Raw genomic sequence first — 11,080 nt, 5'->3', positions numbered from 1 at the left:
GAGCAGTTGCAAATCCTATAAGTGCTACCCTCAATTCATCTACCCCTTTACCCTCGTGAGGTAAATTGAATGTTATGCACTTCTCCACCAGCTCCTCTCTTTTCATTTTTATGTATTCAGCCATGGTGTTTGAGTTCACTCACTCTTTGCCACACACTCTTTGCCAGTCACTCTCACAAGAAATCTTGTTTTGTTATTTCTGTTTGCCACACCACTGTTCTGGATTCTCTAGTATTCGTATCTGCATTCTCTGTTGTTCGTATCCCACCGCTACTGCCACCACGTGTGAGGCGTCCTTCCCTGGCTCTCCCTGTCAGGTTCCTACCTGCTCGTGGTTACTGCCTGTCACTAGGCACCACCAGGGACTCCACCAGTCCGGACTGTCCTTTTTATGGTTTCTCTCCCCGCTCTAGCACAGATCTCAACAGATCCCCCTGCTAGGCAACCACCAGTCACGTCCTAATACTAGTATTCCCAGAGACTCTGAATACTGGTATTGTTATTCTTTTCACCGCTGCCACCATTTGTTACAGTTCCCCTTCAGCCTTGGTCATTACCTTACCCTCCCTTCTGGTCTGTGAAACCCCAGCCAAGGATCAGGCCTTTGGTAAACCAAATTAAGTATTTATTAAAGATAACAAAGCTAACAAGATTAACAAGATTTCTTCTTAAGGCACATAAGCATATGGTTTTACTCAATACTAATCCGAACTCCACCCCCCTCCTTCTCCACTCTCTCCTGGCAAACAACTCTCTCTAACCCCACCAAGCATCCCACTCTTTCTCTTCTTCCCCCCAGATTCCACTCTCACTCTTCCTTTTATACGTTCAGCCATTTTAAACACTCAGCCAATCATCTAGCATTCTACTGCCCATTCACTCCCCCTCCTCTTTCACTCCACTTACCATGTATCTTCTAAACAACCAACACTTACCATATATACATTAATATAGGAACATCATAGATACCATGATCGATGATATCGAAAGCTGCTGAGAGGTCCAGTAGAACCAGCAGAGTCACACTCCCCCTGTCCAGTTCTCTGCGTAGGTCATCCACCAAGGCGACCAAAGCCATCTCTGTCCCATAGCCAGGCCTGAAACCAGATTGGAATGGATCCAGATAATCCGTATCATCCAGGAATCTCTGGAGTTGGGCGACCACCACACGCTGTATTATCTTGCTTAAAAATGGAATATTGGAGACTGGCCGGTAGTTACCTAGTAAAGAGGGATCCAGGGAGGGCTTTTTCAGCAGTGGTCTTATAACTGCCTCCTTTAAGCACGATGGAATTCTGCCTTGTTGTAGAGAGGCATTAACTACTCCCCTGACCCAATCGACCAGTCCCCCTCTGGTACTTCTAATGAGCCAGGAAGGGCAAGGGTCCAGTACACACGTGGTGGCACGCGCCGCTCCAAGGATCTTGTCCACATCCTTGGGTAGAACAAGTTGAAAAGAATTCATTTTAATTGGACAAACAGGCGCCGAAGTTACATCCTCAGAGACTGTATCAATTTTAGCATCCAAGTCACAGCGAATCTGAGCGACTTTGTCCGCAAAGTGCCATGCAAATTCTTGACAGCGGTCTGCTGAGTGGTCAGAATTACCCTCACGGGGGCTAGAACTTAAAAGCCCCCTAACCACTCGAAACAGTTCCGCTGGACGGCTCCCAGCAGACGCAATGGAGGCCGAGAAGAAAGATTTCTTCTTAGCCCATACTGCCTCGGAGTAGGCCTTCAAATAGGCTCTAGCACGAGATCGATCAGCTTCGCTCCGAGTCTTCCGCTAACGTCGCTCTAGTCCCCATCTGACACGCTTCATCACCACCAGCTCCTTGGAAAACCATGGAGCCGGTTTAGCTCCACTCCGAAAGAGGGGACGCTCGGGAGCAATCGTGTCCACCGCCCTGGCCATTTCTCTATTCCAGAGGTCAACCAGGGCTTCGACTGGATCACCTGCCAAGGTGAAAGGAAAATCTCCAAGAGCCATCAGGAAACCATCCGGATCCATCAGCCTCCTGGGACTGACCATTCTAATTGGCTAGACTAGTGGTTCAAGAACTTTTTGCTTTTATTACTGTGCCAGTAATATTAATGGCAGTATGCAAATAACCATTAACGTGATTTTATTAAATAGGGAATAAATTACATGTAAATTTCATGGTAGCAGAATATATAATAAAGTGAAAGCTTCATGCAGACTCAGTCAGAAACTTTTAATTCCCATGATCCCATTTTCATTCAAAAAGGAAGCAAGGAATATCTTAAGGTATGTATTTTAAAAATAACATTCACTCCTGTTTTGTGCACTCATACGTTTATGCATAGATAAGCAGTGCGGCAGGGATGAAGCACTTCTTGCTAACTCCTTAGCATCAGCTTGTCCTGTAAATTGAGATTGCCACTAAAACTTTTCAGGGCTACTCTGCTTAAATTAAAAGCTTGCTCCTGGGGCTTTTGCTCTATTTATTTATTTATTACATTTATATACCGTCCCATAGCCAGAGCTCTATATTGCTTGTGGTGTAGTGGTTAAGGTGTTGGACTATGGCCTGGGAGACCACGGTTCCAATCCACCCACAGCCATGAAGCTCACTGGGTGACCTTGGGCCAGTCACTGCCTCTCAGCCTCAGAGGTGTGACACTGGACTTTATTTGTTTGAGTTAAAAATGCATTTTGCTTATTGTGGCCTTGTTTGCTTAAAGTAAATGAATACTGTGCCTCCTTTGAGATAAAAATGATGCTGGCCACATAGACAGTGCTCTGATAAGAATGTGGAAAACAATTGTGTTGAAGTGAAAAACAAGTGAAAAACAACACCATAAAAGGGCAATGGAATGTTATAGGGAAGCAACATTAAGAAAGATAGAAACTGCACGTACTGATTTCTTGTAAAGCACATGATTTCTTGTAAGGGGCATGTATTAGAATGATGCTTGATGATGCTGATGTAATTAACATATTAAAGTTAATAAGAAGGCTGACTGTGTTCAGCTTCATCAGAACTAGCTTGGCTGTTTCTCCACGTGCACGTGTTAGTAATAAATATGCTCTTCCTCCATCTTGTTTCGTTGTTTCTGAACTCTATTGGGGTGAGTATTGGGAGTGAACTCAAGCCACCAGAACCCCTAAAAGGGACTGGGGCGTTTTGTTTGTAACAAATTGGCGACTTCCGCCGGGACTCATTTTTCACGCTCCTCTGTGTGTCTCGGGCATGGTCCACAGGAGGTTGGGAAAGAGCGCTCCGGGCCGCATTGAGCCCGCCTGAGCCTGTGAGAGCGATCCGAGGCGCTGAGGTGGCGCCACAATGACTCCCTTTTAAAATCGAAACAAGGTTGGAGTGGAGCGGGGGATTGAACGTTCCAACGTCTCTGGTCAACAGTGGTAAGGAGCCCAGTGGGCTTAAGTGTGAAGAGAGTGGTGTGTGAAAGTGTGTATATGAGACAGGGCGTATCCCCAGGTGGACTACCCTGAAGTGAGTGCGGACCTGCAGTAGTGCGTTTCCCATACCTCGCGAGAGGCTGGGCCACGAAAACAGGGAAGCAAGTGTTGTACGTCATCTGTCCATCGTTTCGTCTCAGACATCTCCCCTGGTAGAAGGCAGGTAGGCTACCCGAGTGTCGTACGTCATCTGCAGAGGGCAGAGGGGACTGGACACGGGAAGGATGGGGAAGGGTGCATCGAAACAGGAGGGCGCAGAGGGGAAGAAGGTTGCGAGGAAGTCCACAAAGAGTCAAAAGAAAAAGGGCGATTGGAAAATGACCCCCCTTGAATGTGTTTTGCAAAATTTTCTTAGATTTAAAACAAATGTTATTTCTTCCGGAGGGCCGGTCCCAAACGAAGAACAATTGTCAATGTTTTGTGATGAAGAGTGGGTGGAGTTGGGCATTGATTGGCCACCGGGTGGGACATTCAATCTCACTAAGGCTAGACAGTTGGAAGCCACCCTCTACGAGTTGCTACCAGATGAGGCAACCTCATGGTGGTATGCACGGGGCTGGAGAGCCATCTGCCTAGACCCCCCACAAGAATGTGCGCTGGCAATGGCGCTGGCTCAATGTAAAATTAATGAGGGAAAGAAATTGAAAACTAAGCCCCCAGTCCTCCAGGCAGAAGAAGAGGAATGTTTAGTTTCACCTACGGCCCCACCCGTGATTCCTTTACCGCCGCCTCAGGCTCCGGCGATTCCCCTACCAGCACCAGCACTACCAGTGCCACCACAGGCGGTTCAACCACCACCAGTTCAGACTCTGCCACCAGCCCAGACTCCGCCACCTCAAACCCAGCCCCCAACATATCAACAGTCGACTGCCCCGCAAACTCAGTCTACTAGTTTTGGAACTCCGTCTGGAACTGCAGTAACGTTCCAGGATTTAAGTCAATCTTTAGGGCGGCTAAGACAAGAATATGATATTTTAGACCGTTATACCCATTCTGTACTACAAAGCCAGGATTTAGGAGCCTCGCCTCAAACAATACAACCACGCCTTCGCATAATTGAGGAAGTTAGGAAAGAGAATGAGGGAATAACCCTGCGAAGTGGCATACAGTTAACCTCCACTTTAAAAGGCGCAGATAGAGGCAACCCCGAATCAGAAGATGTTTTGGCTGGCGGTACCTTTATGGGACCGATGCGACAAATGCTTGATGGACATGGACAGATTGCTTATGTGCATGTGCCTTTTACTACATCTGATCTGTTTAATTGGAAAAATCAGATGCCAGGTTTGAGAGAAGACCAAGATAAGCACTGCCAATTGTGGGAGACTATTTTTGCCAGCCATCACCCCACTTGGGCAGATATACAGACATTAATGAATACCCTCCTCAGTCCGGAGGAGAAGTCATTGGTACTTTCCCAAGCTAATGCTCTCGCATTAGAAGAGCAGAGACAAGGTGGCAACGCGCCCGGTTTGGCCCCAGCACGTGTTTTACCAACAGTAGAACCTCATAGGTGGATCCAAACCCCAGGAGCAGCGGCCCCTGAAATCACCACGTATAAACGGCTGATTTTATATGGACTTAGGCATGCCATCCCTAAACCAATGAATGTGGCAAAATTATATGAAATCCATCAGGAAAAAGAGGAAACTCCCTCTGCTTTCCTTAACCGCCTCACTACAGCTATGCGGAGATTTACTACCCTTAATCCCGAGGCTGCTGAAAACCAAAGGCTTCTAATTTCTTTGTTTATTGGCCAAAGTTCTACAGACATTCGAAAGAAATTACAGAAGGTGGAAGGAGTGATGGGTATGGGACTTGGACAAATAATAGACATTGCGTTCAAGGTCTACGTAAATAGGGATGAAGCAAGTAAGAAGGAAGAGGGAAAGTTGATGAAGAAGCAATATAGTATGATTGAAAAGCAATGCGACATGATTGCGGCAGTGGTTGGTGTAAATCAAAAAGACAGAGAAAGAGAGCCAAGAAGGAGATTGGAAAAGGATCAGTGTGCCAAGTGCCTGAAGAAAGGCCATTGGGCAAAGGATTGTAGAAATGAGAGGGTTCCTAGGCCCCGTCAAGATGGACGCCACGATTATAGAGAGGTTCCTAGCTCTCGGGACTATAGGGAATCCAGGATAGTCTCAACTTCTGATCCAAACCCACCCTATGTTCGGATTGCAGCCGCCAGAGGGCAGCAGGAGGAATCAGAATGAAGGTGGACGGGATATGAGGGTGGCTCGTGGGAAGAACCATATGTGTCCCTTACCCTGAATAATTCGGCAGTCCAAGGACTAGTGGATACAGGAGCGGCCTTCTCTATGATCCCACGAGCAATGTCCCGTCTACCCTTGACCCTCAGCAAAGAAACTAAAGATGTAATGGGAATAGAAGGACAGCGCCGTCGAATCCCTTTGTCCCAACCCATACAGGTACACCTTCCAGGAAGAGAAGATAAACAACAATATTTCACACATCAGTTTTTGGTTTCGGATGGTTGCCCCATTGCAATATTTGGAAGGGATCTTCTAGCAAAGCTCCAGGCCCAAATTACTTTTAGAGGAAACACCTTGGAAGTGGTGATACCAAAGCGGCAAGAATGCGCTTTCCAAATGATCTTAAGGGGGGAGCCGGAAGTTAAAGAGAAACAACAGTGGGAACCTCCGGAAGGAATTCACCCTGATGTTTGGGCCAGAAAGAATAATCCTGCTCGTGCGGTCAATGCTGAACCAGTGAAGGTCAGATTGAAGCCTGGGGCAGGCCCGACTCCAGTACGCCAATTCCCTTTGAAGCCAGAAGTATGCCTAAGCTTAAAGGAATTAGTGACAGACTTTCATTCAATACCAATGGTTACATCAAACTACTAGTCCACACAATACCCCCATATTTGGAGTTCCCAAGGAAGGCCGCCCAGGACAGTATAGGTTGGTGCAAGACTTAAGAATTTTTAATGAAAAGTTCTGGAAGATGTTCCAGTGGTACCAAATCCGCATACTTTGTTGGCCCACGTTCCTGGCAAGACGATTCCGTTCACAGTCATAGATCTAAAAGATGCATTCTTTTCAATACCCCTTCATGAAGATAGTAGAGATCTTTTTGCATTCCAATGGGAGGATCTGGTCGACCTTCGACAGTGTCAGCTGACCTGGTCCGTGTTGCCTCAAGGGTTCATCAGCTCCCCATCTGAATTTACCAAGGCATTGCAGAAAAATCTGGGACCTTGGTATCAACAACAACCAACGTCGGCGTTATTGGTCTACTTGGATGATCTTTTGATCTGTAGCCCAGATGAAAAGAGTAATGAACAAGACGCCGTGAGCCTTCTGAACCATTTGCATGCCTGTGGATATCGAGTGTCCAAAGATAAGGTACAATGGAACCAGGAGAAAGTGACATACCTTGGATACCAACTGTCACGAGAAGGACGCATGTTGTCAACTGAAAGGCGGACGGCAATCTGTGGCCTACCATCACCAACAAATGTTAGGGAGCTGCGGTCATTCTTGGGTCTGGCCGGCTTCTGTCGGCAATGGATACCAAATTATAGTAGTTATGCTACTCCCTTGTATGAGTTGTTGAAGAAGGAAACTGATTGGAAATGGACTAAAGAATGTCATCAAGCGTTTGGAGATATTAAACGAGCTTTACAAAAGGCACCAGCGTTGGCCCTGCCAGATGGACTTAAACCATACAGATTATATGTTTCAGAAAACAAGGGAATTGCTAGTGGAGTCTTGACACAACAGTGGGGTCCTGATTACCTACCTGTAGGTTATTATTCCTCCCAATTGGATCCTGTGGCAAGAGGATGGCCAGCTTGCCTACGAATTGTGGCAGCCACAGGAATCCTTCTGAAGAAAGCAGAGAAAATCATGATGGGAGCCCCTGTGGAAATATTGGGACCGCATGATTTGAAAAGGATCCTGGGAGAGAAAGCAGCTAAGGTTCTCAGTCCGAGCCGGCTTACCCAGTATGAGCAACAGCTGCTGGGGCGGCAAGACTTACGCCTAAGAGCTTGTAATACTTTGAATCCAGCGACATTATTGCCTCAACCAGGAGAGTTGGTGCATGATTGCATCCAGACATTGGAATGTTCATTGAAACCCCGAGTAGACATGAACGATCAGCCAATAGCAGGGCGACATTTGTATGTGGATGGAAGCTCGAAGGTGATAGATGGACAGCGGTATGCAGGTTACGCCGTGTGTGAGGACCTGAAGGCTATAAAGAGTGTTAAGTTGCCAGCTACCTATTCAGCCCAGATGGCGGAATTGGCTGCAGCCATAGATGCCCTGCGAGAACTGGACCAGCAAGAGGGGAATATATACACTGATTCCAAGTATGTATTCCAAACTGCACATGCTTTCGCTATGCTGTGGAAGGAAAGAGGTTTTATTAAAAGTGATGGACACAGAATTGAGCATCAACAAATGATAATGGAATTTTTGGAATGTGTTCAACTACCAAAGAAGGCCCATGGAAGAGAAATGGATCCAGTTCGGCGAAAGGGAAATCACCAAGCAGATGAGGCAGCAAAGGAAGCAGCGCTGAGTGGACGACCATTGGAGAGGAATTTAATGAATATTATGATTCCATGGAAGGAGTTGACTCCTCAATATTCTAAGAAAGAGGAAGATGCCGCAGTACAGTATGGGGTTCAGAAATTGACTAATGGTTGGTGGCAGTTACCTACAGGACTAATTTTTGTCCCAAGGGCAGTGCTTCGAGCCCTTGTAAAGGAGACTCATAGACAGACTCATCTTGGAGGCAACGCTTTAGGGGATCTTTTGATCAGACAAGTAGTTGCACCAGGATAATATGAAGAAACAAAGCGAGCGGTATATGGATGTACTATCTGTGCAGCAACTAACCCTGCTCCAAAGCCACCACCGGCCATGGGAGGAAGACCATGGGCCTACTATCCTTTCCAGAGACTACAGATAGACTTTGCAGAATTACCGAGATGTGCGAGGTACAAGTATTTACTCGTCATAATAGATCAGTTGACAGGATGGATAGAGGCCTTCCCCACGCGAACGGCGACAGCAATTATAGTAGCAAAGATACTGTTGAAGGAAATCTTTCCACGATACTCCATGCCAGAGACATTTGAGTCAGACCAAGGTCCGCACTTTGTGAGTAAGATAATTTGTGCTGTAAGTGCGGCCTTGGGGTTCAAATGGAACCTTCATACTCCTTGGAGACCACAATCATCCGGTCAAGTTGAACGCGCCAATCGGACGGTTAAGACTTTGTTGACCAAATTGTGCCAAGAAACCAAGTTGAATTGGGTGACAGCACTGCCATTGGCTTTGACCATTATGAGAAACACTCCAAGGGGAAAAACAAAATTGACTCCTTTTGAGTCACTGTTTGGCAGACCTCCCATTGAGCCTGGGCCCCAGACAGAGATTAATGGGGAATTAGGGAACAGACAGTTGTTGGAGTACGTTACTGCCTTGCAGGGTGTTTTGTCCTCTATTCACAGGCACAATCGTGAGTTTCAGAGGTTACCCCCGGATGTGGAGATCCATCAATACCAACCTGGTGATTGGGTACGAGTTCGGAAGTGGAAGCAAGAGCCCTTGCAGCCCACGTGGGGACCGCCGGAGCAGATCATCTTAATTACCGAATCGGCAGTAAAGCTCGTAGGCCACAAGCGATGGATCCATGCTAGCCGTATAAAAAGAGCCAAGCCTGTAACTATCCAGGAACCTGAGCAGGGAGTAGCCAAGGACTCCCCACCTGGAGGGGTGAAGGATCAGACACCTGAAGAAAAGTGGCTATCGCAAACTGTTCTGGGTTTGTGCCTGAAATTGAAACTCACCAAAGAAACAAAGACTGATAGTTAATGGGAGGCTCACCACAAGTAGTCACGTTAAGAGCTACTCCTGTGGCCCTTGACCCCATTCGACCAAGTATTTTTGTTACAGTAACATACCACCAGACGGGGTTAAAAAGGCAGGTTAAAGAGAAAATAGTAATAAGGACTAATCTCTACTTCCGAGCTCCCACTTATATGAGAGATTGGCCTACTGTGGAACTAAGAAGAAGTGGATGGGTGGAACGCTGGTGCCCAGTGAATAGTGTAAAATAATATATGGGAGGATCGGTACCTCCCTGTCCCCTGCAGACAATAATTGCTCCGGTCCCTGGGGATATTGGACCAACAATCTCAGTAGTGGTGGTTCAGCTTCGACCCCACAGGGGAAGTTATCGGGGGAGGGGAAATACCGTCTTACACCCGGTGGTCCGATGTCAACTGGTCTACCGGAGGCTACATTCTAATTAGAACCCAGTGGATGGGAGACTCTCCTATCCCTCAAAATTTATGACAAAATGGGAAAAATCTTTGCAAGTATCAACTCCTTTGGCTTTAAGCCTATTTTTGGTATTATCTTGTGTTTTATTTCTCTGCCTTTGGTATATGTCTACTTCTCAGCCTCTTTTCCCGCGCAAGAAATGAGAGTATGCAGTTGTCAAAGGCGCTCATTCCAGGAGAAAAGGGAAAATGTGTTTGTTAAACTTGCCCAGGAAGTAGCAGAAGGATTTAACCTTAGCAATTGTTGGGTCTGTGGTAATCCAAGAGGGTTTCCACAGTGGCCATGGATGGCAATACCTCTCAACCCCAAGTGGTTATTAAGTAACCTTAGTGAGGTACATAATGGAACAGGAGCTTGGGGAACGAGTCACTGGTGGTATCTAAATTGGGTTCCTACTGGCCAGTATTGTGTTTCACAGAACTCTACCAAGACAGTGCATTGGCTTGGAAATAGTAGGTGTAATTGGACTCTCCAATATGCTACTCGACATTATCCAGGACCCGGAGAGACCATCACTCCTTGTGCCCTGTGGAGTAATGGAACACATGTGGCATTAAGGAATGGTACCTGGGCACCATGTATTCGGATGGAAAAGAATGGGACAAATGACACATATTCGTGTCGTACCCATTGGAGTAATTTAACTCAGGAGGGACAGTTATGTGCCTGGTTTCAAAGCAGTAAAAATCAGTCTCTCAATAGGAAAGAATGGGCCTGGCATCATCTGAACGGGACAATAGTGAAAGGATTCCAAAATTATTGGGCAATTACTAACCATACAGAATCTGGATGTGGCTGCAAATGGAAAAATGAAACAGGATTATGGAGATGTACGATAACTCGGGGAGGGGCTAGTTTAAGTCCTCTTGGAAATGAATCATATTACATCCCATACCAAATTACTGAGTCCACGTTTAACAAAGAGGCACTTCCAGCACTAAAAGGCCATTATTGGATTTGTGGATCTATGGCCTACTCAGTTTTACCAGTCAATTGGACAGGTACATGTTATCTTGGGATTATACAACCCCAATATAGCATAAAAGGTGGAAATTTGAATCCTTTAATTCCAGTATTTGATGAAGAACAGTCTGTGAGGAGGAAACGGGCAATTGATACCTCCTTAACTTGGCCTCCAGAACGTATCATCGCAACTTATGATCCTGCCTCATGGGCACATGATGGCACAGCGGGATACCGTGGCCCGATATATATTTTGAATCGCCTCATTAGACTTCAGGCGGTATTGGAGATAATAACCAATCAAACAGCTAAAGCTTTAATATTGCTTGCTGATCAGTCAACTCAAATGAGA

At 46.3% G+C, this 11,080-nt stretch overlaps 1 long non-coding RNA gene across 1 annotated transcript; it reads left to right on the top strand.

The window, feature by feature from the left end:
• Positions 1-3,026: 3,026 nt before the first annotated feature.
• Positions 3,027-9,781, top strand: LOC133383400 (uncharacterized). The gene is made up of 3 exons (XR_009762277.1): positions 3,027-3,093; positions 3,227-3,385; positions 8,931-9,781. It is a non-coding gene; the product is annotated as an uncharacterized LOC133383400 (long non-coding RNA).
• Positions 9,782-11,080: the final 1,299 nt, after the last annotated feature.

Source organism: Rhineura floridana, chromosome 4 (assembly GCF_030035675.1).
Source record: "Rhineura floridana isolate rRhiFlo1 chromosome 4, rRhiFlo1.hap2, whole genome shotgun sequence".
In the NCBI taxonomy this organism is placed as follows: Eukaryota; Metazoa; Chordata; class Lepidosauria; order Squamata; family Rhineuridae; genus Rhineura; species Rhineura floridana.
The sequence above is the reverse complement of the archived record's forward strand: the minus strand, read 5'-3'. Positions and strand labels throughout refer to the sequence as shown.